Source organism: Callorhinchus milii, unplaced genomic scaffold (assembly GCF_018977255.1).
Source record: "Callorhinchus milii isolate IMCB2004 unplaced genomic scaffold, IMCB_Cmil_1.0 Scaffold2, whole genome shotgun sequence".
NCBI lineage: Eukaryota > Metazoa > Chordata > Chondrichthyes > Chimaeriformes > Callorhinchidae > Callorhinchus > Callorhinchus milii.
Window position 1 is genome coordinate 38093620 of NW_024704743.1, and position 27900 is coordinate 38121519.

The window sequence follows — 27900 nt, forward strand, 5'->3', positions numbered from 1 at the left end:
GGATCATGGTATACACCACAGAAATTTGCCTCAGTACTGCTTGTCCTTTGCCAGACGTGTGGTTACAGAACCAGCTTGACTCTAATCCTGAGTTCGCACTTGCATATTTTTGCATTGAAATGTCATGCTTGAGTATTTTTGCACTGTATGAATCTGTGAACTCATTTTACAAATGCCTGTGTATGGTTAGAATGAAATCCTTGGCATCTAGAACTGGTTCAAAGAGTTTGGTGATCACTTAAAAAGTCCAAAGAATTGGCCCTGGCATGTAATATTCATTTAAGTATATTGTCACATTTGAAATGTGCACTTCGTATGCACCATTGTTAAATTTACTGAGGCTGTATTAAACAATAAAGAGGAAATGTGATTATTGTTGGTTTCAGTTTGTTTCAAAAATCTTAAGAAAATATGAAGAAATAAGTGTCCAATGTTGTATTTGACAACAGCTACAATAATTGAAGGATTGAAGGATTGATGCAAATAAAGGATGGTTTTTCATGGTGTCAGTGTGGAAGTCCTCTATTTTCTCTTTATCATGTGATCAAGAGGATGCTTCCCAAACTGCCAGGATGGCCACTGAATGTGCAACAGCAGCTCAAAATGAATCATCCAACAAACAACCAATTTAAATTTGTATCCTATTTATAGTAAATCTATGTTTATAATTTGTAAAATTATATAAATATAATACTATAATTTAGAGTTTTCCCCGCCCTTTGGAACACCATCCCACACCCCTTTCTCCTCATCTCCTACCTTGTCTCCTTTAAGGTCTGTCTTGTATTGAATATTATCTCACCATCGTTTAATACATGAAAGGTGTTATACAATTGTGATTTGTTGTTCCATTATGAGAGCAAGGACTGAAAAATGCTTGGAAAATTGTGTTTACCATCTTGCATTTTGCCAATAAGGATTGCACCGTGTTAGCAAGCCAACATACATACTTGTATTGATTGAAACTTTTTTTTAAATTTGCAAAGTGTAAAATGTTGTGCCTCTAAAAAGAATATTGCGCATTTTACATTAACCAGTTTAGTAAAATGCTTCTCTGTGTGCTTTCCTTTAATTTTATAGATTATAAACACATGTTGTTCGGTGCAGCCTCCAGCTATGCTGCTTTCTTATTCATGGATTATGGCCAAATTAAAAAATAGTTTGGAAGAAGTCAGTAATACCTGAAGAATGTTATGTGAGTTGCTGATTCTAAGTCCTTTTTTGGCCAGGAAGAGAAGTTGGGAGAATTCAAATGCTGTACGCACTTTCCATTCTTAAACAATCTTGATGCATTTCACACAATAATTATACTAAAAATGAGTCTTTAAAATATACCAAAGAAAATGACTTGCAAAATTAACAGATTATCTGAATCAGGGACTTTTTTTGTTAGTTATTTTGGACTATGTGTGTAACAATAAAAGAGGGTTGAGATGGTGTTTAACATTCTCAGTTAAAAATTAAATGTAATATTTCCAATTTTTATTAAAAATGTGTTTTTGTAAATGTTCTTTTGTTATCGAGCTGTGTGTTATTGTTGTGATGCTGTGTGGTCTAAGAAGGTTTGTCTGTGCTGAGCTGTCGTGGGGCCTCTGCAAGTCTTTTGATGTAAAGCAAAGAGCTAGCTGTCAATCACCTTGATGTCAGAGACCTGTCGATGGCTATAGGTCTGTCTTTGTGAAGTTGGTAGCCTGCTGTTGCATAGAAATAGGGCTGCTGAAAGTGGCAAAGCTTTTACTGATCTGATATACAGTGATCACCAGTTCCTTTGTGTACGAATGCACACCAGTGTTTCGGCATGTATATTTTTAATTGTGGATTTTCCTTGAGCTTGACTGACAGAATGTATATTAATTTGTCAGCCATTTTAACAGATTTAGAGTTAGCTTGTCACCTTTGTACTGTTTTTAGTTTTGTAATATTAACAAAGCAAGGTTATAATATTATACATGAAGGTTTTTTTTAGTAACATTGAATGATTTTCCTGTGTGGCAAAGCCAATTCTTTCAGCTGCTCCTTTTATAAAGAAAATATTGAACCAAATTTTAACTTGCTGCCGTTCTTATCAACCCCCTGAGAGATTCAGAGAATTGATGTGTAACTCAAAATGGTGGCAGGATCTTTCAACCACCTCTATTCCTTCTCTGGTAAAATGACAGAAATGCAGCTATCTGATTGAAATGCAGATTTCAAAGAACGGCAATTCCCTGGACTGAGGGAATTGTTTGTGATTGATGGATTTTCAGTATAATCAGATTGTGGATGCTAACGTAATGTAAAGTACATTCATTAGATTTCATAGGACGCAGCATAGTATGTACTTCAGACAGGAGTGTATTTCACATTTTTAGACATACATTAGCAATTGAAGCTTTAATTATTGATCACTGCCTTACAGTTATGAAAGGAAACTTGTTCAAAATGACTGGGCAGGCAGATAATAATGAATGGCTGCTTCTTCCCTCCGCCCCAGCTATTTAAGATATTTGGCAGGGGTTGATCGCAGTGTGTGCCAGAATATTCCTAATATATACTACGCGGCCTTATTGTTAATATCACTTGATTTTCACAATTTTGGATTTTCTATAATCCATATCGGAATGATCTTGCAGGCTAAGACTAGGTGGGACTTCAAGCCTTTTGTCTCTTGTGCTGCTTTTATCATCTTCTGCTGGGGTCATTGATAAAGCACTCTTAGGTAGATAAAGAGAAAGGGACACTTTGTAAGCATACGAACTCTTAAGGGGAACTTTTTTTTGGGGAGAGCCATAATTAGTTGCGAGACCCCAGTGGCACTGAGGGTGGTTGAAATGTACAGAATCTAGAAGATTGAGTTATTTGTAAAAGCTGCAATCTGGAACCATGAGTTTGATCTGAGATTAACTGGGAGTACTGGATCCAGGCTCCCTGTATTTCAGAGAGATCTTAATTTTTTATTTTGGTGTTAGTACTCGGTAAAAGGTAAATATATTTTACTGAATTCTGTAAGAGTACAAGATTTTAACTTTAACTCCTAGGTTAAAATATGTCCTGTTTGGTTAGTTAACATTACTTCAAATAAAATACTATTACATGTTTTTATACGCTGTTGGCGGTGCTCGTCTGCTGGGCGGGAATGGTATTTTGGTTAACCTCGGACGCCTCTTAAGCTGGACAAAGCACCTGTCCCTGATGTGTCCGGCTTAACATGCTTCCATTGTATTCTAGTTCCTGTTGTTTAAAATTATTTACAACGGCTTTAATTTTCATGTTCAATCAGAACCTGCTTAAATCCTTTCTACCAGTAAAACATTTTTGCAGCAGTGTGACCGTGGATCTGGTGCAGTCCTGGAATCCAGCATCACCCTGTGGGCTTGGTGAATGTCTTCTGCTTGGGCTTCATTTTCCTTTGTAAATTGAACTGTGCAAAGTCAAAATTCACTCAGTTATGAACTTATCTGAAACCTGTTCCCAATACATTCATAATTCTAGTTTCCTCCGTCGTTTATAACTACTTTTCTATCTCTTGGCTTGTCCCTTGGGGACAGAATCGTTGCTTACTTGGCTCAGTGTTGCTGGACTTGGCCTATTTATGTCTGCCTATAGGTAGCAAACCAGATTAGAATGATTAGTAATACTGAAGGTTATTCCAACCTGTTTGGCCATGAAGGTGTTGCACGGCGCACCCTCATTCATGCCTGTCGCAGCAAACCCTGAGTTGTCGGTTTGGGAGTTGCAGAGGTTTGTAACTTCCCTGGCTTCTCATTTTCCTTAGCACTGTATTTATTTTCTTGTCAAATCAGCATTCTGCCTTGGAGTAGCCGTTATGGGGAACATATTAAGAATAATTTGTTTGGTAATATTAAATAAAAATAGCCGAGGCCTCCCACATAGATAAATAGCTTCTACCTTTATTTATGTACATCTGGATAGAACAAAAATCTGCTTTCACACCTGCCAAGGCCTGGTCTGTGTCATTGTTTACAATGTTAAACAGTGATAAACTACACAGGATTTGCTATACTAAATTTTCCAATACATTCCTAAATTGTAAAATCACAATCCCAGTCTTCACAGATTTTATTGCTCAATGCCAGACAGACGTCAACTGTGGAAGTTCAGCAAGCCTTTGGTTCTAAAAATTCCAATCTTCTGAATGCTTTCTCTCTTTTTTTTTAAATCAATAGAGTCACAAAGAGCAGCGAAGCAGGACATGTTGCTATATGCCATGCCCATGTGATAGATCGTGTGTGTGTGTGTGTGTCCACTCCTAAATTTTTAATAAATTATCACCATTAGTACTTTGTCTAGAACCTTTTAGATATGGTGAATCCAAGGAATTTTCTTAACTATTTATGTTCCAGTCGTCTGTCTTATGTTACTGTATATTTGATTGTCCTTCCTTTACTAAAATACAGTAAATGCTATATTTACAGTGCTTTTAAAAACTGCTTGAACAATATTTAACACTTTTTCCTACAGGAGCACAATTTGTTTCAATGGTTTCTGCATTCCAGCCAAGTCCAGCAAATGGACCTGGATCCAAGACTCGGCCTCACTCACTCATTTTAGTGAGTGGGGACATGTTTTTCTGAGGTTGGAAGCTTCAGCTGCACAGATGTTTCCATATGTGGCACTGGGAGCCAGGCATGACAACAGGCCATACAAGTTTGTAAAGTGTTGTGCCAATTTTGTTCATGTGCTCACTGAAGTGTGCTACATTGTTTTCGTACCGGATGGAAGACAACTTCCATGGAAGGATTTGAAATCGGCTTGTGGAGCAGATGCTTTGCAGATTTCTAATCAGATGAGATGGTGCCTAATTTTGCACCCAAAGTATAGCTTTATAGCAGGTTTGTCCTGTATAATTACACTGAAAAATGTGAATTCCCTATCTTGATTTATCTTGATGGTGAAATTCTGCTGTACTGTAAGAGGTTTTACCTCTGGGTCAGCATGTTTGCGGCCAAGCCCCATGTCAGGACTTAGTTTAAACTAAAACTCCACTACTAGGGACTGGGAACCACTGCAATGTATGAAGTGCCATCCTTTGGATGAGATGTTAAACTGAGGTCCTGTTTGTTCTTCATATCTTTGACATTAAAGATCTTGTGGCACCTTTCCAAAAGAGAAGGGCATTTCTCCCTATGTTCTGGTCAACAGTCCTCCAGATAAATTGGTCATTCACCTCACGGCTGATAGTTGGATCTTGCTGGTACTATTGTGTTTGTCAACACAAACAGTTTACCACACTTGACAGCAATTAGTTATGAAGCACTTTGCGATGTTTCAACATGATAAGGTGCGACAAAATATAACTGCTATAAATTTTCTCTTAATCTTCTTACTGACTCCTGCTTCCATTTATATTACTTGCGTTGAAGAACGAAGTTGATTTCGAATAATATTCCAGGCAAGCTGAGGCCTCTGGATAAATGGTGTTTTGGGAAACATCTCACACTTATTTTTCTAATCTTTTTCAACTAACCTGTAACAGACACAGTAACTGTTTCAGTAACGCAGTCATCAGGTGATTTGAAATCTGCCACGTTTCACCCATTGCAAAATTTCTATAGGTTTTTCAGATAGGGTGCTTTTTAAAACAGATGCTCGACTACAGCTGAACAGTGAGCTTTATGCTGTCCCCGCACAGTGGTTGTCCTGATATACACATGTAGTGTTAGCCAGTTAGCAGATGTCAATGGGATTACTCTTGATTTTACTAATTGGCATTCATACTGTCGGTGATATTTTTGCAGTTGGACCTCTGCATTTCAGGATTCGATTTGTTTTAATCTATGCAACGTTTACATTGCAGGCTCTTATGATTGCACAATTTCTCTATTTATGTGTAAGAACAATGTACTTATAATCTTTCCAGTTTGCTTTGTAAATGTTGCAATGTGGTTTTGAAAAAAGCACCCCTTTGAAACCCATGTTAAAACTTTACAGTGATTTCAATGGCAAGCTATGCGGTTTTAGCTGGTTAAGACTCCCAGCAGTATCCCAACGCACACACTGGGGTCTCCAAGCCAACCTGCGTCAAATACTTCCCGGAATTAGGTAAGCAGGATCCGATCCTCCAGGGACAGTGAGCATTCCATTCCAATAATCTATCTCTGGGATTTCCAAGTGTCTGTGGGATGCATGGAATTCTCAGTTTGGTTTGGATACTCTTATGCACGGTGATAGGTTTCTGCATGCAGCTAGAGGTCGTGTAAATGCTCCACAGAGATAGTAATCCTTTTTTTTAAAAAAAATTGATTCTTCGAGGAGGCATTCAGTTCACATTGTGCTTGGTAATACCTTGTCTTTGTGTTAAATGTGCTGTGGCTTTGTTATTCAAAGAGTTTGTGAATGCAAATTATGTAATTCAGTCTTCCTTTAATTTGGATTCATTTTATTTGCAGAAAGTAGGTTTTGCAACCGACAGTAATTGCCAATAACAAACTGAACTGATTTTTTAGGTCTGAAACGTTCTGTTCAATTAGTATCCTGCTGACTACCAGATTCTCACTGATTCCTTCTCTAGCGGGTGTGTGGGCATGCGTGGGTATTGTCTGGAGTTTGGTGGATAATATGAGTTATATTCTTATTTTGGTAGCTTTGGTAGTTGGGGTTCTCTTTTCAACTTGACATTTTCCCTTGTGTTGATCAAACACTTTTATTAATGAAGGCACAACTTTATGAGTAATACCTTGTGTCCTGCATTGAGTCCTTCCAACCACTACCACTACAGTCTTATGATTAGTTTCTCCTCATGCAGGTTATTCACTGCCGCACAAACCAATTCAATAACCTCTTGAGTGCCTTCAATCTCATTAGCTTGACCTTGTGCACTTTGAGTAAGTGAGGATAGACATTAACTGTCCATTTTCAGCAAATCGTATGAATAAGGAAGTTTTGCCTGTGGCCATCCACTCCTGGACACCAAGCCATCGATGTGCTGAATAAATCTCTTGAAGCAACCGAGTTGTATGGCTGCCAACCTTTAGCAGATTTGGGAATCAAAAACTCAATTGCTTGAGTCGTCAGCTGCCTCTTAAACACAACTTCACACGGCTAGCAGTTTAGACTTGACACTTTGCAGTAGAAATATTGTTAGGAGGTCAGTAGAAAAAGATATTCTTTAGGAAGCTTTCATAAGTTCTGTTCTATTTGCAAAAATTATTGCCAAAAATGTACTTCTCTGTTAGAAATAGATTCACCATTGATACTTTGCTTGAATTAGCTTTGTCTTTCTGTTTAAAAGAAACTTCAAATACTGCAGGCAATAAATAGTTTGGCTGAATCAGCTGGAAAGGATCCAAGAATAATGTTGAATGAAAGATGTTGTTGGAATGAGTCGTTTTATTAAATATACAAAAATGCATTAGACCAAATTGATTTTCTGAAACAGTGACTGAGAGACAGACACCCCAGCTTCAGAGAAGAGGGGAATCTCAGTGCAGTTAAGCGCCTTTTGAATTGAGCAATGTACAGCTTTGCAGATGCACCTTGACACATGCAAAGGGATTTGCTCACTAGCAACTGTCAGTAAAAGAAATTATAATTGGAAAACAGCTGACTGTGATATCTAATGTGCAAAGATACTGTAAATATCGAACCCTCCAAGTAATTGAATGCATCTCACATTGACCTACTGAAACTCTACTTGAATTTCATTGCCAACTTCTGTGAAGTTGGATCGTAGTCAAAGGAGTACCCCAACAGGAGATTGGCATTTGATTGTAGTTCAGAAAGGTTGGCCTGAGACACATCTGGGTGCTTGTAGGATTCTTTGTTTGTCAGTCCTTTTTTAAAAAATATCCCCTCGTATTCAACTTTTATCTTAATGTTTTAACATTAATAATAATAATCCTTGCATTTGATATAGCGCTTTTCACGTCGGGAGGACGTCCTAAAGCACTTCACAGAACACACTATAAAGTGAATTGACTGTATATTTGTGGGCGAACGCGGCAGCCAAACTGCGCACAGCAATGTCCCACAAACAGTCGTAGATTGAAAATGACCAATTTATTATTGTTTTTGGTTTTGGAGGGATTATTATTAGGCGTGTGGAGTAAAGAAACTTGCCCAAGGTTTCGCCCTGACCTGCCTGGAATTGAACTTAGGTCTCTCACTTGCAAAGCGAGTGCTCTAACCACTGAGCTACAGGACTCCACAAAGTCCATTAAACTTTGAAAGAGATTCAGAGAACCTCCTAATATGTTTGTATTTATCTCCCATATCCATTTCAACAAGGGGAAGCCAATATGGTATTACTGTTTAACTGGTTAACATGGGGAGATTCACAATACGATTTAGAAATATGATGTTTGGATGCTGATTTCCTCCTGCGAGTGCAGAGCTTCCTTTGGCCATGATCAGACTTTATGAGTGTTGGAAATGAAGCTGGCGTCCGAGCTGCGTATCAGCAGGTCTTTGTGAGGCTCATTGGGTACATGCAGGATTTGATATTTCCAAATCCCCGCTCCCAAGGAGTCAGGAAGTGCAGTATGGTTGTCTCAGTTGACCCCCTGTCATTCCCTAGTCACTGTTGAGGCAGCTTTTGATCCCTTCAAGTAGTATAAGCAAATAGGTTGACTAACTACTAATGATGTAAGTGTCCTGAAGTCTTCCTCTCATGGATTTCTCGGACCACAAAAGAGTGCTGGCGGTTTTCAGAGTGACATTGCTGTATTGGATCTTTGGTTTATCTCCATTTCAAACACACTGCTTCGTAATGCAACACCAACGCTTGATCTCTAAGGGAAGTTTGTGAGTTATTGCTGTAGCAGATGCTATACTTGCAGATTTGTGGAATGATCCATGTGGTTTTGGTATTTTTACCTTCGTTTTGGTTTCAACTAGTGATTTGTAGCAATAGTCGTGATCCATGAGGTAATGCCATTGTGCCAATAATACAGTTTATTGTGCCAGCACAGGTTGTTTGAGATCATTTAGTGTCAGATATATGGAGGGAAAATCAAAGGATGATGTGCAACACTAAATTAAACTTCAAAGCTAATAGTAAACAATGGAAATGTCTTAGTGTTTTAGCTATGCTGAGGCTCAGTGAAGTCACTACTTAGTGTAACTGAATCCAGGTAGATCAGAGAAGGTCTTGGGTTTGATCTCTTGTTGGTGCTCGATTGACTGTTCTCAGCCAAAATGGTGGTAGCAGGCTGTAGAATAAGCTTCAGTCCTCCCTGGTTATAGAGCTGGAGTATCAGTCAGGCTAGGTACCGTCTTACTCGTATACAGAAAAAGTTGGGAGTCCTTGAGAGCTATCCAGACGGAAAATGTTATTTCATAAAAAGATTGAAAATCAAAGCATGAAATGTGTGTTGTGCTGTTTCTGTGCAAGAGAACTGATAGAATCAAGATATTTACAGCACAGACCATTGAATATGCACTGGCTCTCAAAGCAAGCTGTGCTTTCAATCCCACTGGCCTGCCTTATCACCCTAAGGCATGTTTTAATCTTCTATGGAGTGGTGTTGGAAAAGGGAGGAAACAAGCCAGAGTTCTCACTCCTGATCGCTTTCTGCTAGAAAATTATCAGGTGTGGAAGTTGAATGAAACCCCACAATTAGCCAGGTGATACTTGCTGTCTGAGTTGTCACAAGCAAGATGTGTGGTGAGGTGGGGAAAACGAAAAACCACCTTCTTCAGGATAGCTGTTTCTCTGTTTAACTCTTATGCTTTGAAGTGTTAACTCAGGAGGAATGGTAAACGCTTTCCATTTGTGAAGAGAATGAAATATTCCTGTTTTTTACAAGCACTCACTAACTGATCAATTTATCTTCCTTTGGTTAGAGATTCAAAAAATAATAATTTTTGTGGACATTTGTATAGCGCCTTTCACAACAGGAGGACGTCCCAAGGCGCTGGACAGTCAATGTTTCGGACCCAAGCTGGGGGTCAGGATCGGGGAGGGTGGAAGGCAGGGAGGGTGGAAGGAGGATGACCGAAGGCATGGTTGAAGAGGAGGGTCTTGAGATGGGTCTTGAAGGAAGCAAGGGAGGGGGCGAGGCAGAGGGACTGTAGGATGGAATTTCAGAGGGTGGGGGCAGAGTGGCAGAAGATGTGGAACAGTATTGTATGTTGAAGACAGATATTCATGCAGATGTTGCTTGAAAGTTGCAATGATACCAATTTTTTTATAATACGTTAATTACTTTGTTTTAGCTATAAAATAATGGTTAAAAATTTGTATCAGTTTCAGGTGATTTGGGAAAGATTTGACTTATTTCAGAATTCAGTTGTATTAAATGGAGTGTTGTGGATTGGTAATTCAGATTGGTAATTCAGAGGTCTGCACTATGAAGAGTTTCCAGTTTGTGCCAAGTGGAGCCTAGGTTTTTCTTCATGAAGAAGTGAGATTGAAGTGCAGTCAATCTGGGCGACGCTAACGCTGTTTATATGGAATATTACACTGCATACAAGTTGTTTAAACCACGGTTCACCAGTGCAATGTGAAAGTGATTCAGTAATGATCCTTAATCTTTATACTTGATATATCAAATGCAAGGATTATTATTATTATAGTGCTTTTAACATTGAGAAGACATCACAAAGCACTTGGCAGAATTTTAATGTAAAATGCAGTGACAATGTATTTTGTAGGGAAAATGGTGTATCAAATTGCACAAAGAAATGTCCCACGAACAGCCATAAAGTGAATGATTATCTTATCACCGGGAGAAACTTCCTTCTATTTTTGCAAGGTGTTATGCTTTACAATCCACCTAAATTGCAGACTTGACCTTGGTTTAATATCTCATTTGAAGGATGACATCTCAAATGATGCAGCACACTCTCAGCACTGTATTGGAGGGTCAGCCTAGACTATGTAAGTTCAAAGACTTGATGTGCGGACAACCTTTGCTTTTGACTCAGTCGAGAGTGCTATCCACTGAGACAGGCTGACATGAGAGTTGACCTGAAGCCTGACGATTGAGATTATCAGTGGCCTGGAAGTGCATTACCCGACTGCTGTCGAGGTCAGGATCACAGTTGGAGCAGGAGAGAAAAGGCTTTTGTGGTCGTCGATTTTCTTTGTTCAAAAAAGCATGTTGTTCATCTTGGAACAGATTATGACTTATCCCAGACTGATAGGCTTTATTGTACAGAAAAAAATGTGGCAGGTCTGTGTTAGCTGAACACGTGTTGTCCAGGCCGATTATTGGCGTGAGCAAGACGTGTTCCACTGACATGCTTTAGAATGTGTTATCTGTTGATGCCTCATTTCCTGTTGCAGCTCAGATTTGGACAGTATGACAATTTACTTAAAATGAGACAATCTGAATAGGACCACTCTTACCATTAAGTGGCCAGCTATAACTCCCGGTATGCTTGGAATACTTAATTCAAACCTTCTGTCATCAAGAAGTTTTATCGGAGAGTGATTCAAAATTCATGGAATCAGAAACTAACAAGAAATTCTTAGGTTTGACCTTAAAAATTATTATAGATCACATTCTCCATATGCATTTGACATACTGAAGTTCATCTCATTTGATCATGCTATAAATGTCTTTCTTAAAAAAAACCTAAAAAGTTCATCTTTGGTGCTAATTTAAATTGTAAAAATGTGCACTTAGTCATGACCGAAATACTCACCTCCTAAATGCATAGATATTAAGCTTCTCAGAAATGTTGTTATACAATCTAAATAGTGGTATTTGCTTCAGTTTCTATTTCCCATCTGTTCCGTAATTTTCTCTTTCCCCTCCCCCCAATGCCCAGCAAAGATCAAGCATTTACTTTGTGGAGAATGAATGATCTTTCCCAGTACTGTACCATGTTAATACACCAGTATTCTGCATATCTATACCCTTTAAATTTTACACAATTTCTATAATTTACAAATCATGATAGTAAAATAGAAGCTGAGAATTGTATTGAACCGTAGAACGTTCCTGAACTCAGATTGCTGGTAGGGAATAATACTTAATACGATTTTAAACACATCTGGTCATAATTGCTTAATCAGGCTTTAGGCCACTATTTCTTACTCTTTAGATTTCACTCCTAAAATTGCTTTGCGTTTCTCTTCGAACTTCAAAATCCTCTTGAATCTATCTCTTTAAACATACCTTTGTTCAACATCTGGCCTTCTCACTCCTCACTCGGTAATCTCCATTGCCTGTGTATATAAAAAAAACTTCAAGATGTTCCTCCTGTCTGAGTGGTGCTTATGTACGTGCAAATCGTGGAATACTGTCAAGTTCCAAAAGAGAAGCAAAAACGGGATCCGATGAGAAGTAGTTGAGTAACGCTAAGCTTTCTTTTAAAAACTTGCAGAGGAAGGAAGGTAAGTCTGAATGAGGTTATGAGTTCCAGATTGATAAGGTCATAAGCATGACCATGTCAACCGTTTGACATGATTTTTGTCATGTCAAATAAAGACTTGCCTCCATTGAACAATTTATCTTGTTTGTAACCAGGGTGGTGAGATTGAGTTTTAAAGGGTAAAGACACTGCATAATAATATAATAATCCTTGTATTTGATAGTATCTTATCAAGCTGTTGAAATGCCTCATAGATCTTCACAAGATTTACTGTAAATTGTAGTTAGTCATTGTGTATTTTTAGGTGAACGGCATACAGACCGGAATGCCAGATGCTCGTTTTCCAATCTGGATTGAGTTAGCTGAGGTAAGTCATCAGCACAGCTAGGGGTTCATTTGAAGTATTATATTCTTAGAACAAACCGACTATATTGTCACTTGGTGCGTGTGACATTTGGATAATCAGACTTTATTGAATGCCAGCATACTAGAGAATGTAGATTAGTTACTAGCAATATTGCTGTCAAGTTCCTTCCCCGTTTTCTTTCCTTTTTCTTCTTGGTTTTACACATGGCCCAAATTCTTTGCTACCTCACCCAAGCAGCCATTATCATATTTGAGTCTACACTGTGAGTGGCAGAAAGCTACTTGCCCGTGGAGGGCATCACAGCTGAGACAGTTTGTGGAACATTGTTTTGGGCCATATGGCGGCTGCATTTGACTATAAAATGCACAGTAAATCCTTTGAAGCACTTGAGACATTCTCCTGTATTATTATCATTATCATATTTTTCCCTTCCCCAAAATCAGGGATGCTAATTTATTGGAAATCAAATGTGTGCTCTTCTGATATTAGCAGTTCCTTTACTCACTAGATTATCGAGTGAGGCAGTTGTCATTTTTTTCCTGAAATCCCCCAAATACAATTTTGGAAGATATTTCAAGTTCATCAGAAGTTCATGACATTCGCTGACATTGTAATCTTGTCTGGGTGAATTCAGACTGGGGAAATCCTATTGCCCAGGAGCTCAGCGCAAATATAGCAGCAGATTGCTGGGTGATGAGATTTGCATTTCAAAGCTGCCTGATGGTCAACTGCCCCGCATAGAGTGGGTCATTTCCAATAAGTGCTTTGCCGTTCATATGTTTTTTCATTGAAATAATGGAAATGAAGGGTGATCTAGTTTTAGGTAGTACTTACTTTGACTTCTCTCAGTTAAAATTCTATCTGTTTCTTTGAGCCCATTCCTTTCTTTTATATTTGATGTATATTAAAGAAGTGTTGTATTCTTAATTCGCCTGCAACTGTCTGGAATGATTCTTAAATGAATGTAGCGCTGCTTTCCAATGCAAATAATTTCTCAGGAAAATAACAGGACCTTTGGGTGAAAGATACTTGAAGAGTGCAAGTTGTTCCATATTTGATGTTTCTATTTTTTCAAAAGGAAATGGCAGTAGATTTTCAACCTAGTCACTGTGTCAGGATAGAATTAAAAACTAATCGGAAGTAATTCTGAAAAGAACTCTCTGCAGGGCCAGCATGAATGTTTTAGGGGCATTGGGAGGTGAACATTGTAGCTTCTACATGTCAAAAAATTATTGTGCCAGAGGCTACATTTAATTTTTGTTCTGCTGTTGAATTAAATGTAAATCTAGGGATGCGATGTGTCTCAGTAGGTAAATGCACTGCCCAGAGTTCTACTCATGGCTTGAGATGTCTTCCTGAATTGAAAGGTGCTATCCAAATGTAAATTATTGTTGTAGTTATTGTTGTAATGAACCATAAGGTTTTGGAAGGTCTTGGTTTGCTAATAATAATTATAATCCTTGCGTTTGATATAGGACATTATTACATTGTTGAGGCGTCTCAAAGTGCTTTCCAGCATATACTGTAAAGTGGCTTGACTGTATTTTGTTGGTGACCAAGGCAACCAATTTAGGCACAGCAGTGTCCCACAAACAGCCATGGAGTGAGTGAACAATTTTATTTGGGGAACGTTGGCCAGAATAGGCAGATGGGATCTCGGTTTAACATCTTATCTGGGGGGCAGCAGCTTTGACTAATCTGAGTTTGTTGAACATAGTTGGGGCATTCAAAGACTATCGGACACTGCTATTAGCTTTTCTGTCCTCTGTAGTTAATTAGTAAGGGGGAATGTGAGTCAGGGTTCCTGCTTCTGTTTTCTGTTTAATGACCTTTTCTGCAACGTATACATGAATGATCAGGACAGGATCACTCTGCTTCAGTGCTCCCAACAGTCCTTTCGCCTGGCTACATTCACTGTCTAAGCTTATAAAGACTGCACTTGTGTGAGGTACCAAAAGGGCTGATTGTGTCTGATTAACTGCGTCCAGGATTGACTCAGCAGCAACCACAGGAGAGATGGGAGTAAATTGTAGGGGACAAGAACATCTCTTTCCACCCCCACCCCCTGTTCACACCAAAACTCCAAACTAACACATTGCTTCCTTCCTATCCATCCACCTATCTGTTACCATAGATTGAGTGCAGTTTTCCCTTTGCTTCCCTACAGTGACAGTGGGGTTTATCACATGCTGATTGGAAAAAATGTTTTTTTTGCTTGTTTTTAATGAGCTGTAATGATTCCTCATGTAGCCTGCGTATCTATCTAACTGAAGTATTTTCTTACGCTGCTTTTACGTTATGGAGCCAGGGAGACAAAAAGCCATGAACATTTCAGCTGCACTCCAAGGACCAATTTTACATTGGAAAACATGGGGTTTTCCCAATTTTTTTATATGTAGTGTAAATTGAGCGATGATGTCACATGTATCATGGATGATACCAATCAAAATTGTTAATCTGATCACCTGCAATTGAAACAACAGAAGTGGTGATATCCAAAGAACCAAAATGCAAACTGGGAGAGGTGGCTGAATACCAGGTGACTGTGAGATAGCCATTTTTGTTATTTATTGCTGAAATTTAGGTTGTACCAATTGTGAAAAAAAATGTTTTGAGCCCTTGCTCATGCATAAAACGTATTATGTCATCGAACCATTTTCATGCACGGATTCACTTCACTGGTACATATTGTTTATTTCAGTGATTGAGCTCTTCAATGCAGAAACAGTGGGACATCTGATCCAAAAAGGATCTAGGGTCATTTAGTGCTGGGAAATTTGAACGCTTTACTATGAGTTGCTGGCAGATGCAGGTGAACTCCAAATGAAAAAGTGACATTGATCAATAAAAGGTGTTTAAAACATGTCCTGTTATATTCTATTCATACCTTCTGTTTCTTCTCACTATTCTTAACCAACACGGCGCAGAGGCATTCTCTTTTCTTGACAGGATTTGTTTTTATTTTTTGGTCAGCCGAGTGTCTGACGCATGCGGAAACCCATCACCATGCTTTAAGAGTATGCAAAGAATTCTATGCATCCCATCTATACATGGAAATAACATGTGTAGGTGGGATAAAAGGGAATGCTGACAGCATTTGCTGTTTCATGAATCACAGACATGAATATGTATCCTAGTGCTTTTCTTTGCTGCGCATTGATTCTGTCAGGCCCTTGAAGTATTTGAGGTATGAAGGCAACCAGGAATTCTTGTAGTATTTTTACCCTTGTGCAGTGCTGTGCTACTGGAATATTGTACACCCTTTATATAGTATTTGAACAGATGCAAAATTCTATGGTGGTGTTTGGAGTTACAATAATCCTTCCACTTGATATAGTGCCTGTATGTGTCAAAACGTCTCAAAGTGGTTAAATGTAGTGACTGTGTATTTGTAGACAACATGTCTGCCAATTGAACACAGGAGTTACCCACAAACAGCCAGGAAATTAATCACTAATTATAACTGCAGAATTGTTGGCCAGGACACTCAGAGAAACTCCCCTCTCTTTTTGAATACTATAGTTTTGAATAGTCTCCTCCACCCCCTCTCCTCACCTCAACCTTCATGGTTCTGTCCTTGAATGGTTCAGGTCCTACCTCTCACACCGTCTCCACTTCATTTCCACAAACGGTTTCTATTCTAGCCCCTGCACTGTCTCGTGCGGTGTTCCTCAGGGCTCTGTCCTTGGTCCCCTCCTCTTCAATATCTGTATGTTCCCTCTTGGTGACATCATCCCCCGCTTCACGTCCCCCGGCTTGCCTGACCCACCATTGGCAGACCGGCCTTCTGCTGCTCTGCCTCCACCCTCTGGAACTCTCTCCCATAGGCCTTCTGCCGCGCACTCCCTCGCCTCCTTCAAGACCCTCCTCTTCGAGCGTGCATTCGATCACCCTCCTTCCTCCTACCCTCCAACCCCTGGCTCGGGTCTGAAACACTGATTGTCCAGCGCCTTGGTACGTCCTCCTGACTTGAAAGGCACGGCACAAATGTATTTTGTTGTTGTTTTTATGATGTCTGTGTGAACAGACAGACTAGATTTCGATTTAATGTCTCACCTGAAGGACAGCACCTCTAATAATGCAACACTCCCTCAACACTATACTGGACTTTCAGCCTTCTCTTTTTTAATTTAGGGTTATGGTCTCATGGAGGGGAAGAAAAAGTAGAATGTTTATTTGTTGAACTCCATAATTTAAGTGATAGACAAAGGATATGTAACTTAAAGGAAAATCACAACACTTAAATTTAAACTACTGTTATATAGTTGAACTTTGAGGTCTGTTTTCCTTAAGTTACATACCTTTGTGTATCACTAAATGAAATGCAGTTTAAATCAATCAAATAAGCATTCCATTGTTTTTCCCTCCATGAGGCCATTATCCTATTCTCTGTGAAACAGGTAACTTAACTTGCTTTACAAATATACAAGCCAGACTATTTTGCACCCTTGTGAATCCTTTAATCTAAACTCCAGCAGCTTTCTGTTTTGCAAAGGATGATTTTGTTGATTGCTTATTAGGTTTGAAATGCTAAACGCTTTATCCCGAAGGTGCTCATTATATCACCAGACATTAATAGCATTAATTCTAAAATGAAGAAAATGAACTTGAATTAACTGACTACTGTGCCTCTCTGATCATTGACCATTTAATGTAGGCATTACTGAAGCAGAGCGGGTATAGATTTTCATGTTGTAGAAAATGTGTCCACTGGGAAAAGTTACATACATAATAATTTTATACTGAGTTTCCTTGTTTATAGAGTACACTGCACCTGACCATTGGCAGATAGGAGATCAATTTCACAGTATTAAAGAGAATTCTTTTCCCATTTAAAAATGTAAACTGGGTTAATTTTCCCACTTACGGATGCCTTTCAAATATTTTTGAAAGGCAATAGAGACAGAATCAATTGGGATGTTTAAAAGAAAATGTTTTAAAGAATAGATACTTGAGAATAAGGGTGTTAAGGGCCACGGGGAACAGATGGGGGATTTGACTACAAATATTTGCCTTGATCTAATAAACTTGAAAAGGTTTTACGAGCTGGACAGCATTCTCCTGTTCCTTTGTACAACTGTGGGAGGCCAGCTATTATCAGCACATCGTCCATAGGTTGCAGAGGCCTGAACTATCTCATCATCTTAGCCTCAAGATCACTGTCATAAATTTACAAATTTATGAAAATTCTTAAATTCAGCCTTTCAATTTGGAAGCAATTTTTCCCACTTCTTAGAATGAATCGATGTGTTGGAGTAACTATTTCACAAAAAATTGGAATAAAGATTTTTAAATTACCAATATCAATGTTTACATGCTTTCTCTGGTCTTATACAGTGTACATTTGGGTTCAAAAAACAACAAAATTACATTTGAGTAGAGCCTTTCACGTCAGGAGGACGTCCCAAGGCGCTGGACAAACAGTGTTTCGGACCTGAGCTGGGGGTGGAAGTGGGGGTGGGGGGCGACCAAAGACACGGTTGAAGAGGAGGGTCTTGAGACAGGTTTTTGAAGGAGGCAAGGAAGATCAAACATGTGGTTCTGCATATTGTGTGTCTATGAATGGAGTACTTTGTTAGGGTGATATTATTGGGCATTGTTTGGTTGGGGTGAGTCACGTGAGAACTGGAATGAAAGCCCTTGGGTCTTAAGGTCTTTATGATGTTTGATGATAAATGTATCTACCTGGTGAGCAAGAACATGGAATCGTCACCAGTTCAAATGTGACACGTGACCACTAAAGCCCATAAATTTACCTACAAATAGAAGCCACCACACAAAGTAAGTGATGTTTCACCTTGTTTTGGATGAGTGGGGGGGCAAGGTGAGGAAGACTGACTGCTATTGTTTCATCTTCGTCTTGTGCGTTAAAGGATAAATTATCATATTGTGACCAGCTTGAGCTGTGTAGGTATGCTATTACATTTTCCAGAGAATTTGGGCTTATAAACAGAAGATTATTTCTTTTATGAACCAGAGTGGAAAGTTTTATAGCATGGCTGTACTGTTTTATAATAATAGTGCAGAGAAGAAACTAGTTACATCTTATCCACCCCAGAATGCAAAATTCAATGAGAATCCATAACAATCCATTGGTGTTACCAGTATCAGAGTAAGTGTAACACAGAGCACTTAATTCTTGCATTTGATATTGAATATGATATAATATTGAAGCACTTTATATGGAATTATGTCAGGTTTTATAACTGAGCATTTTTAGGTAAATTCAGAAGCTAATTTGTAGGGAGCAGAGTCTTCTAAACAGTCATGAAATGAACGGCCAATTTATTAGGAAGATAGCTACCTGGGATATTGGAGAAACTCTTCTCTTGAATCATATCATGGGATCTTTAACAGACTAATGCATGATTAACTCATCAAAATGTATTTAATTTAAAATAAATTATCTTTAGACCATTGAGCACAGTTGGGTGTGGGTAGAATGTCACCTTTCTAATACGTGTGCGAGGATGGCCATAGAGGTCCTGACACTTTCCCAGAATAATGTTAATAAGCACTCTCAAGATGCTACCTCACATGAAGGAACTGTATGAATAAAGTTATTGTAGTGAAAATGAACCAGCCTGAGTTCCTCAATAATTTGTGGTGGTAATGTATGGAGTGATCCAACTGCGCATAAAAAGTTTCTTTGTGAAGTTCAGGACCAAGCAATGAGATGGATTTGTGGTGCAAAGGGGAATTGGCTGAAAAAGGATGGCCTACGCTGACCTGTTGCTGAGCACCTTGAAGGCGAAAATGACTTCCTGGTGGGTAGGTCTATTTCTCAAAGCTCCTCACTTGACAACCCGGATTAAGCAGTTGGGATTGAGTATACCTAGTATACAGCACTGGACTAGGACCTCTAGAACATCAGGTGACTGGCATGTCAGAGGTTGCACCGTTTAGATAATAATAATAATAATCCTTGCATTTGATGTAGCGCTTTTCACGTCGGGAGGACGTCCCAAAGCGCTTCACAGAATATACTGTAAAGTGAATTGACTGTATATTTTAGATTCTCCCTCAATGCAGAAGATATGCCATCGATCAAATAGCTATGAGGAAACCGAGGTTGAAATGATAGCTGCTTGAAGGCATTCGGTTTGTGAACATACAATCGTATATTTAGGGCTTGGTGTCCACCTTGATTGGTATGCAGAGAGGTAAGTAGCTGCTGCTCAAGCTCCTCACTTCCTACTGGTGGAACCATCACTCAACGGGTGGGGATTGGTGCCCGAGCTTTGGACAAGAGCATGGTGGCAATGCATTTCATGCCGATTTGTGCAGGTGTCAAAAACCCTAACCAATGAACAAAAAAAACAAATACAGTATGTGCTAAATACTGAGTAAATGGTACAGCAACAGCAACTTAATTTGTATAGTCTTTCACATCGAGCAGAAGGAATACGATGGAAACTATCGAGTCGAGGCAGGAAAGGATTTAACTTAGATCTGCAAAGACTGTCTGAATTTGTTAACTGCTTTTACTGAGTGTTTGTGTGTAGTTAATTCAATATCAGAGGTTAGAAATAGTTTCATGGATTGTTTGTTGATAATTTTACCCTGCTGTACGATAAACTGCTCCAGCTTTGACTTTCTAGTTTGGGTCACAGGGCTCTGAGCAAACCTGTTTGCTAACCAGACAGCTGCTATTTTTGTTAGCTCTGTCTACCTCTACCCACAGTGAAGATTTTAAATTGTTTTTAAAATTGAGCATGCTGCTAAAATACAGATTACGGTGATTTCAGTGAAAGCATTGAACAAACCAACCAACCGAAGCTCCAGTTCGCTTAGTGCCCTGCCCTGTTTTATACTTCAGCAGCCAACGTTACTGAAGAAAATTGAACCAATTAGTTGAAATCATCAGAAGGATTTGGACTTGTCATTGAATTTTAAATGTATGGAAATTCACGTCTCAAAATAACTTAGGCTTAATTAAAAAGTACTTGCCCCTTTTCCAGCCAGAAACTGAACAGGAGTTTATCAATCCTGAAATGAAAGAGAGACCCTTTTCTCAGGTTGCAGTGAATTGAGGCCATGCCAAACTCAATCTCTAGCATAACGTGAAATTATACTGAAGATAAAACACTGTATGATTGAGCTCCTTACAAAAAAAAGCTCCTTGTAAGTGGGTTACAAGGTGAGCTGCCTTGATAGTGTCCTCCTTTTCTGTGAAGGACACCGTTACCTGGAGATGGGCTGTCTTCTTTTTCTCATTTTGATTTACAGCTTCCATGGCTCCAATGAAAAGAGATGAGGTTCTCTGAATATGGTAGTTTATTAACCTTATCCCTTGCACGGTTTGTTAAGCACAAAATTCCTGTGCGTGTATATGTGTGTGCGGGAGCATTTCACTTGTTAGGAATGCCAAATTATATTGGGATGGAGAATCAATCATGCTATACTGTTTTCACCCCCTCCCCAGCCCCCACTCCATACATGCACATGATAGTCAGGATCAGTGGCTAAAATGAAAGTATGGCCATATGCATGGTGGATGATCAGGAGAAAACAGGACCAGCACCCTTGTGTGTTTTCATGCGTTATGATGAAATGTGATTGTGCCTAGAAAGGTAGATCTAGGTCACCTGTTATTTATTATGAACTTGAAACCTTTCCTGGCATAAAGTTGCAGATGGACTGGGTCAGAATAGTTCCACTTTTACTTGTTATACAATGAAGTAATCACATGCTAAATTATTGCCAGGTATGTTTAATTTTTTTATATAAAGATCCTTTTCCTCAGTTTCCTCTTGTCAAGATGATTTGCTATGAGATGATTGCACAATGTCAGGAGTTGGAGTGTTCTGGCAGCTCTTCCAAGTAGCCAGTATCACTGGAGTTGAACCTTCTCCCCATCCAGTTAGATATTGTGATGAAATAGTTAGTATCCCAGAAACCTTTTGGGCCAAATGGCCTTTTCTCAACCATGAATTTTAGGTTCTTGCACTTATACATGTGCAGTTTCTAACAGTGATCTTATATGCTGTATAATTTTACTTTTAACTAGGTTAATTGCCTTTCATGTGACTTTATGAAACTTTTCCCTTTTTTAAATGAATCATTTCTAGGCTAACCGAGGAATGATAGCTTTGAGTTACTTATAGCTCTTCTCATTTATATTTAGAAAGTGTGTTGGGAAATCACATTATAATAATCCTTGCATTTGATATAGCGCTTTTCACGTCGGGAGGACGTCCCAAAGCGCTTCACAGAATATACTGTAAAGTGAATTGACTGTATATTTGTGGGCGAACGCGGCAGCCAATTGCGACCTGGTCAGAGTGTATGCATCGTATTATTTAATTCATAATAAATTCCTTGATCACACGAACTACCACAAATTATCAGCTATGGAACAACTAGGCCTCTGTTCACTGTTCACACCTTCCCATATTGACTAAAACTTGGATGTGTATAGTGTTTTTCATATCAAAAAGGAAATGCGTCTTGATCGAGTTGCTGCTTTCAATTTGTCTTCATTATCTTGTTTGCAACAATAGTGAATATTATGTGCACATCAAGTAAAGGAATTGACTGCAAAGCTCTTCATTTATATTTGCATGGAAACTATATATGCAGCAATCTATCCTACCTTGAAAACAAAGAGTATTTAAAGAAACTGGACTGCCAAGTAAATAAAATTCTGAGACTTGCAAAATGTTTTTTTATCAAGAAGTCTGTATAAATCTAAAAGATCTAAATCAGAACTAAAATACGGAAAAAATGTGCATGTTTAAGAGAAACCACAAAATTGGATTGGAGACAAAGAGTACATTGCCCTGTAAAGTGCCTCTTAAGTTTTCTTTTCCATTTTGAAATGATTAAAAACAAAGGTGGTATTGATTTGTTTCTATTGGTGATATGTGCAGCATATCATTTAATCCATAATAAATTCCCTGCTCATGCTAACTCTGAAAAATTATGGGCAATGGAGCAACCTGGAGCATGTCGATTCATTTTGTATCATTTCAGGACGCCAGTGGTGCAGCTTTAGTGTAATTGGCTGGTTTACTCCCCAGCACGCCACATGGCACCATATGATCAATGGCGTTAATGGAACTACCAACTCAGCTCTTCTCTTGTTATCTGTGTTGCGTCATTCGTCAAGTCAACCTGTGCTCTGTCCATCCATTGAGCTATAGTGATTACCATGCTTGTCACCATAAGCAGTTGATGAGCGGAACCAGCCACACCCCCTCCCCCAAGCTTTACTCTTCTTTGTTATCTTAATTCCATCATTCATCTAGTCCATCTGTACTCGATCGGTCCATCCACCGAGCGATACCGATTACCATGCTTGTCACCTCAGGCTGTATTGCTCTGGGAGAGGGGACTGGATTCTGATGAATTTGTCATATCACAATCTGGATAACTAACATTTATGGTCTTCACATACCTGCTTCTGGGTGGGAGTAACTTTCAGTGCAATAAAATAGAATATGTACAGTATTCATATAACATTTTTCACATTAGCAGGCGGACGTTAAAGACTACATGTGCTGGGCGAGACTGGAGATCACAATAGTTGCTGCTTTAACCAAAACAAGTTTGTGTTTTGAAAATACCGTGAACTCCTGATAACTCGTCATTCTAAGGGAAAGGGGGAGTTATCATGAGTGGCGAGTTAGGCAACTAACTGTGTATTTATACACATTGATGTATAAGTGTGTCTGAAAGGAGGTGATCGATTTAAACCTTGACATCTTGAAAATCAACCGATTTAATATTAATAACCGGGTTCAAAAATGTAGCAGACTTGTTTTAAAAAATTATGAATACATAAATAAGTGTGGCCGGTATATTGACAGCAATGATGACTTAAATGGTGGTGACAAGTTAAGCCAGGCTCGAGTTATCAGGAGTTCATACTGGATGGACAGTTAGATGGGTTTGTTTCTTTAATATTAGTTTCACTTTTATGGGTTTGTGAGTGTTTGCACTTGCAAAGACTTAGCATGTTGTGTAGATTTGGGATTTGTGGAGTCCTGTAGCTCTGTGGTCTGCGCATTCGCCTTGCAAGCAAGAGACCTGGGTTCGATTCCTGGCAGGGCGAAACGTTAAGCAAGTTTCCTTACTCCACACTCCTCTGTTTACCTAGCAATCAGTAGGAACCCGGTTGTTAAGCGAATGGTAGATCGCTTTTCCGGGATTAATAATTCCTTAAAAATAAATTAAAATAATTTGGTCACTCAATCCACGACTGTTTGTGGGACACTGTTGTGCGCAATTGGCTGCCGAGATTTGTCCACAAAATATACAGTCAATTCACTTTACAGTATATCCTGTGAAGTGCTTTGAGACATCTCGAAGACATGATAAGGCGCTATATCAAATGCAAGGATTATTATTATTAATAAAGTAGTTACAATAGACTTTTCTTTCAGAAGAGTGTTTTTTTCTCCTTTGTTTTAAATTCTGGGTTATATACTTAGGAATTGTTTTGTCTCTGGAAGCTGCGATCACATGATGTTGCTAACAACAAAATGACAGCATATCCTGATTCCTGTTTTTTCTAACTTATTTCCCCTAAAATTACATGGCACCTGCAGCACTAGCCATGATGATTTTCACATATGCTTCTCATTATTGTGATACTTTTCCCTCATTGAGTCTCTCTCTCTGTCTCTCTCTCTCCCTATTCACGATTAATACTATCCCATGGTAGAAAGAGGAGACCCATAACCTGCTCCAGACATCTGCTAATCCTGTCCTGCAATTGCACATGTTGAGTTGGGCTCTGACTAGCTCCTCTCTCTCTCTCTTTCTTTCTCTCCTTGGTAAGGAATTAAATCATTGCCTTCATTTGGCTGCTCCTGTTATGTGAGAAATTCCAACCAGTGTGAATCTGTTCTGGTATAGGATGCATTACCTTAACACTGTCTGCTATACACCAGTGATGTCTCAGTATTGACGTGGAAGGTGCGTACCAGAAAGTAACTCCGTAGGTTTACATGCTCGTGCATAGCTCCGGAGCAGCTGAATATCCTGCAAACTGGATTTCAGACACGACTGACACGGTGCCAGAAAGCCATGCTGTGAAGTAGATTCTTCAGGGAGTTAGGTGCTCAGTTAAGTGTGGTCAGTGGTACTGCTATTCATTACATCTTTTAAAAAAAACGAGTTGAATCGCCCGAGATAGGTTTGGTACATTTTTCATGAACCTAAAAATATTAGCATTTCCCGAAGATAGTCATCAGTTTTGCTTTAATTTGATAGATCCTGAACACGCTCTCGTTTGGGAATAAATTCATTCAAAGGATTTCCACTACTGAGATCTCACTCCAGTTGTGTTTGCAGACTTTGCATTAAAAGTAGCATTTGCTTTGCATTTTGGAACAATTCTAGAATTCAGTAAGAAGGTGCAGTGGATATCTAGGTGCAGACATACCTGAATTTTCTTGATAGTGTAGAATTCTTGATGTAATTGTGCTTAGTGAAGGATTACCTGAATTTCCCCAATGTTAGTTTTTCCTTTTGGCCTCCAGATTTTAGAAGTGAGAACAGAAACGGTGCACTGGTTGGTTGGAACGTGACAATGAAATATAAGCACTTCTTTTAGGAAAGCTGCTACTTCAGTCGTTAACCCTGGTTCCTGTTTAGTGGTAAAGAGAATCCCCTGAAATGAGTCGGCTGCTTGTAAAGCTGACACTGTTGCCATTGGCTTTCCTGGTGGAATCCCAAGGTAAAAATGAATCCTGGGAGACTGGTGCAATCTGTAACCTGCGATTGAGGGGTGTGGAAAAAATCATGACCACGGCTTGTTTCTCAAATTTTGGGTGACAGCTTTTTGGCTCTATGGCATCTTTGATATCGAGGTGTGCTTAACTGTGTGAATCATTTTTAATTGACTGCTTCTGAAAGTAGCTTCGGATTTTTGAACGTACCAACTGATACTTGTGAGGGGTGTAATTAACATTGCAATTGCTCCAAGATTATTGAAAAATAATTTAAGATTAGAGGGAACTTCCAGATCCAGTACGATAATCTTTTCATAATAAAATATTACATACAAGTATCAGCTTGTAAGCCATTTTTACCGTTGTAAGCAAGGATGTACTACTTGGTTATAGTCATTAAAAACCGGTATGCTTCATTGTATTGTGGTTTTGAACCTGTGTCTGAAGAGTACGCTGCGGTGCTAAAACCAAAGTGTTCTCAGGCACTGAACTTATGATTCTTGTTATGTTTCAAAGTTTGAAAGGTATGTTGTAGAGAAGTCGTAAATAACTGCCGCGAGAACACAGTCATTGGGGGTTGCTCCTCAGGATAGTATTACTGGTACCTCATGGATGGAAAAGACACCTTGTCATGTAAACTGCATCTCCGGCAAGGAACACCATGTTTATCACTCCAAATTGGGAGATATGAGGTGACTTGGCATGATGTGCATGGAGGTACCTTTTGGTGGTGAAGCTTATATTTTCCAGTGGCGAGGCATCAGTTACTCTAACATTGTCATGAGAAGTATGTTTCCCACCTAAATAATTAATTCAGCACTGCAAGAGTGATGGATCCACGGTAGTTTATAAAAAATATCTAGTTTCTCTTCACCTTACCAACTGTAATGATAGTTTTATCTAATTTTGGACTTCCTGACCACCATTTTAGGCAGTAATGCTTCTAATTTGCTTCAATGAAAATTACATTAAAGCTTTCAATTCTCATGGCAATGGCAAAACGGGTATTGTAATTCATTCCAGAAGAGCGCTGCTCCATTCACTCACTGAGCCAGTACTGCTCTGTTATTCTCTCAAGCTCCCCATTAGTTATGGAATTAGGTCATAAATCCTGTTGATTTGGGTTTGTACTCAGTATGATTAAAGACCAAGGAATGTGTGAAGAATTCTCCTAACATATTGGATCATTAAAAGAAGTTGATCATGTAGCAATTAATGGTCATTTTTTAAATGGAAAACTTGCTCAAGTACAATATTGGTTATACAAGGTATGTTTAACTGATATAAAATGTATAATTTCTCCTAGTATTCCCACTGAAAGGAACCGCTCCCTAGCTCGGTGAGCCTATCACCTATCCCCACTTGCTCGCTTCCACCTCAGCATTACTAAGTGTGAACATACTAAGTATGAACAAACGTGCTCCTTTTCATTTGTGGCTTGAATGCTACTATAAATGGGGTTTTGTAATAATTAAACCATTTTCCTTTCCAGTGTGGTAGCTCTGACTTCTTTTTCACCAGTTCTGAGTAGCAGCTGAGCCTGCCTACAGTTTGGGAGGAGCCTGTGGACCAGCTCTCCTGACAATAAATTAGCCTAGGAAACAAATCAGAATGTTTGCAAGAAAGAGTTTTCTGCTATAATTTTGTAGGATTTGAGGTTCTCTGATAATATACTAAAAGATCTTGTAGTTCTGAACGTCAGTCACTCTTGGATCTCCTATTTATACAGCATCTATGCATTTGAAGTTGTCCAGATTGGGCTGCTGAAAATTGAAATACACCCTGTAAACGGCACACATATGTTTACTCTGTTATTGTGTAAAGAAGCCCATCTCCCAAAGAGGTTTTCAGTAAATTGATTTAAGTTGGGGTTGTGTAAACATCCTGATTTGAGTCCCCATGGATTTCATACATGTAGAGCATAGCTCATAGGACAGTCTGATTTGAGAGGTCCGAAATACATTCAGCTTTGGGGAGCAGTTGTTTCACTGAAGACTGAGCCAGATCAAATTGTATTCAGATCTGTTTGATCTCTCATGTACACAGTGTAAAAGCTTGTGTGTCATGAAAAGCTATTACATCTTCAATGGGTGAATGCAGCCTGGTGGACTGTACTAATATCTATTGTATCAAAGTAATTCAGTTTGCTGCTCAGTGTAGCTTTTCACAGTGCGTTTGGCACACGATTCCTAAAACTGTGGGAGTCGGCTACTGATAAAGTGCGATGAATGATACAGAAACGAATACTGTATTTGCAGAATTCTATTTTGGAAGAAAAACTATGTAACTCTGTCCCACAGTTTGGCACTATCAGACCAGGAATATCATTTGCAATGCTTCTTGTGACCCAGGATCTTTAATGATGGTCTGTATTTATATATACAGGTATAATGACACCGTCAAGGAGTAGTACTGTATTGACAAAGTAACTAAAAGATGGTGAGAAATTTAAATTATTGATATGCAACATGATGCATTTGTGGTATTGTGCTAATTGTTAACTGATGTATTTATTTTCATTGAAAACGAATATGTTGGTTGGTGCTGAATTAACTGACCTCATTTGACACGCAGTTCAGGTCCTACAAGCGC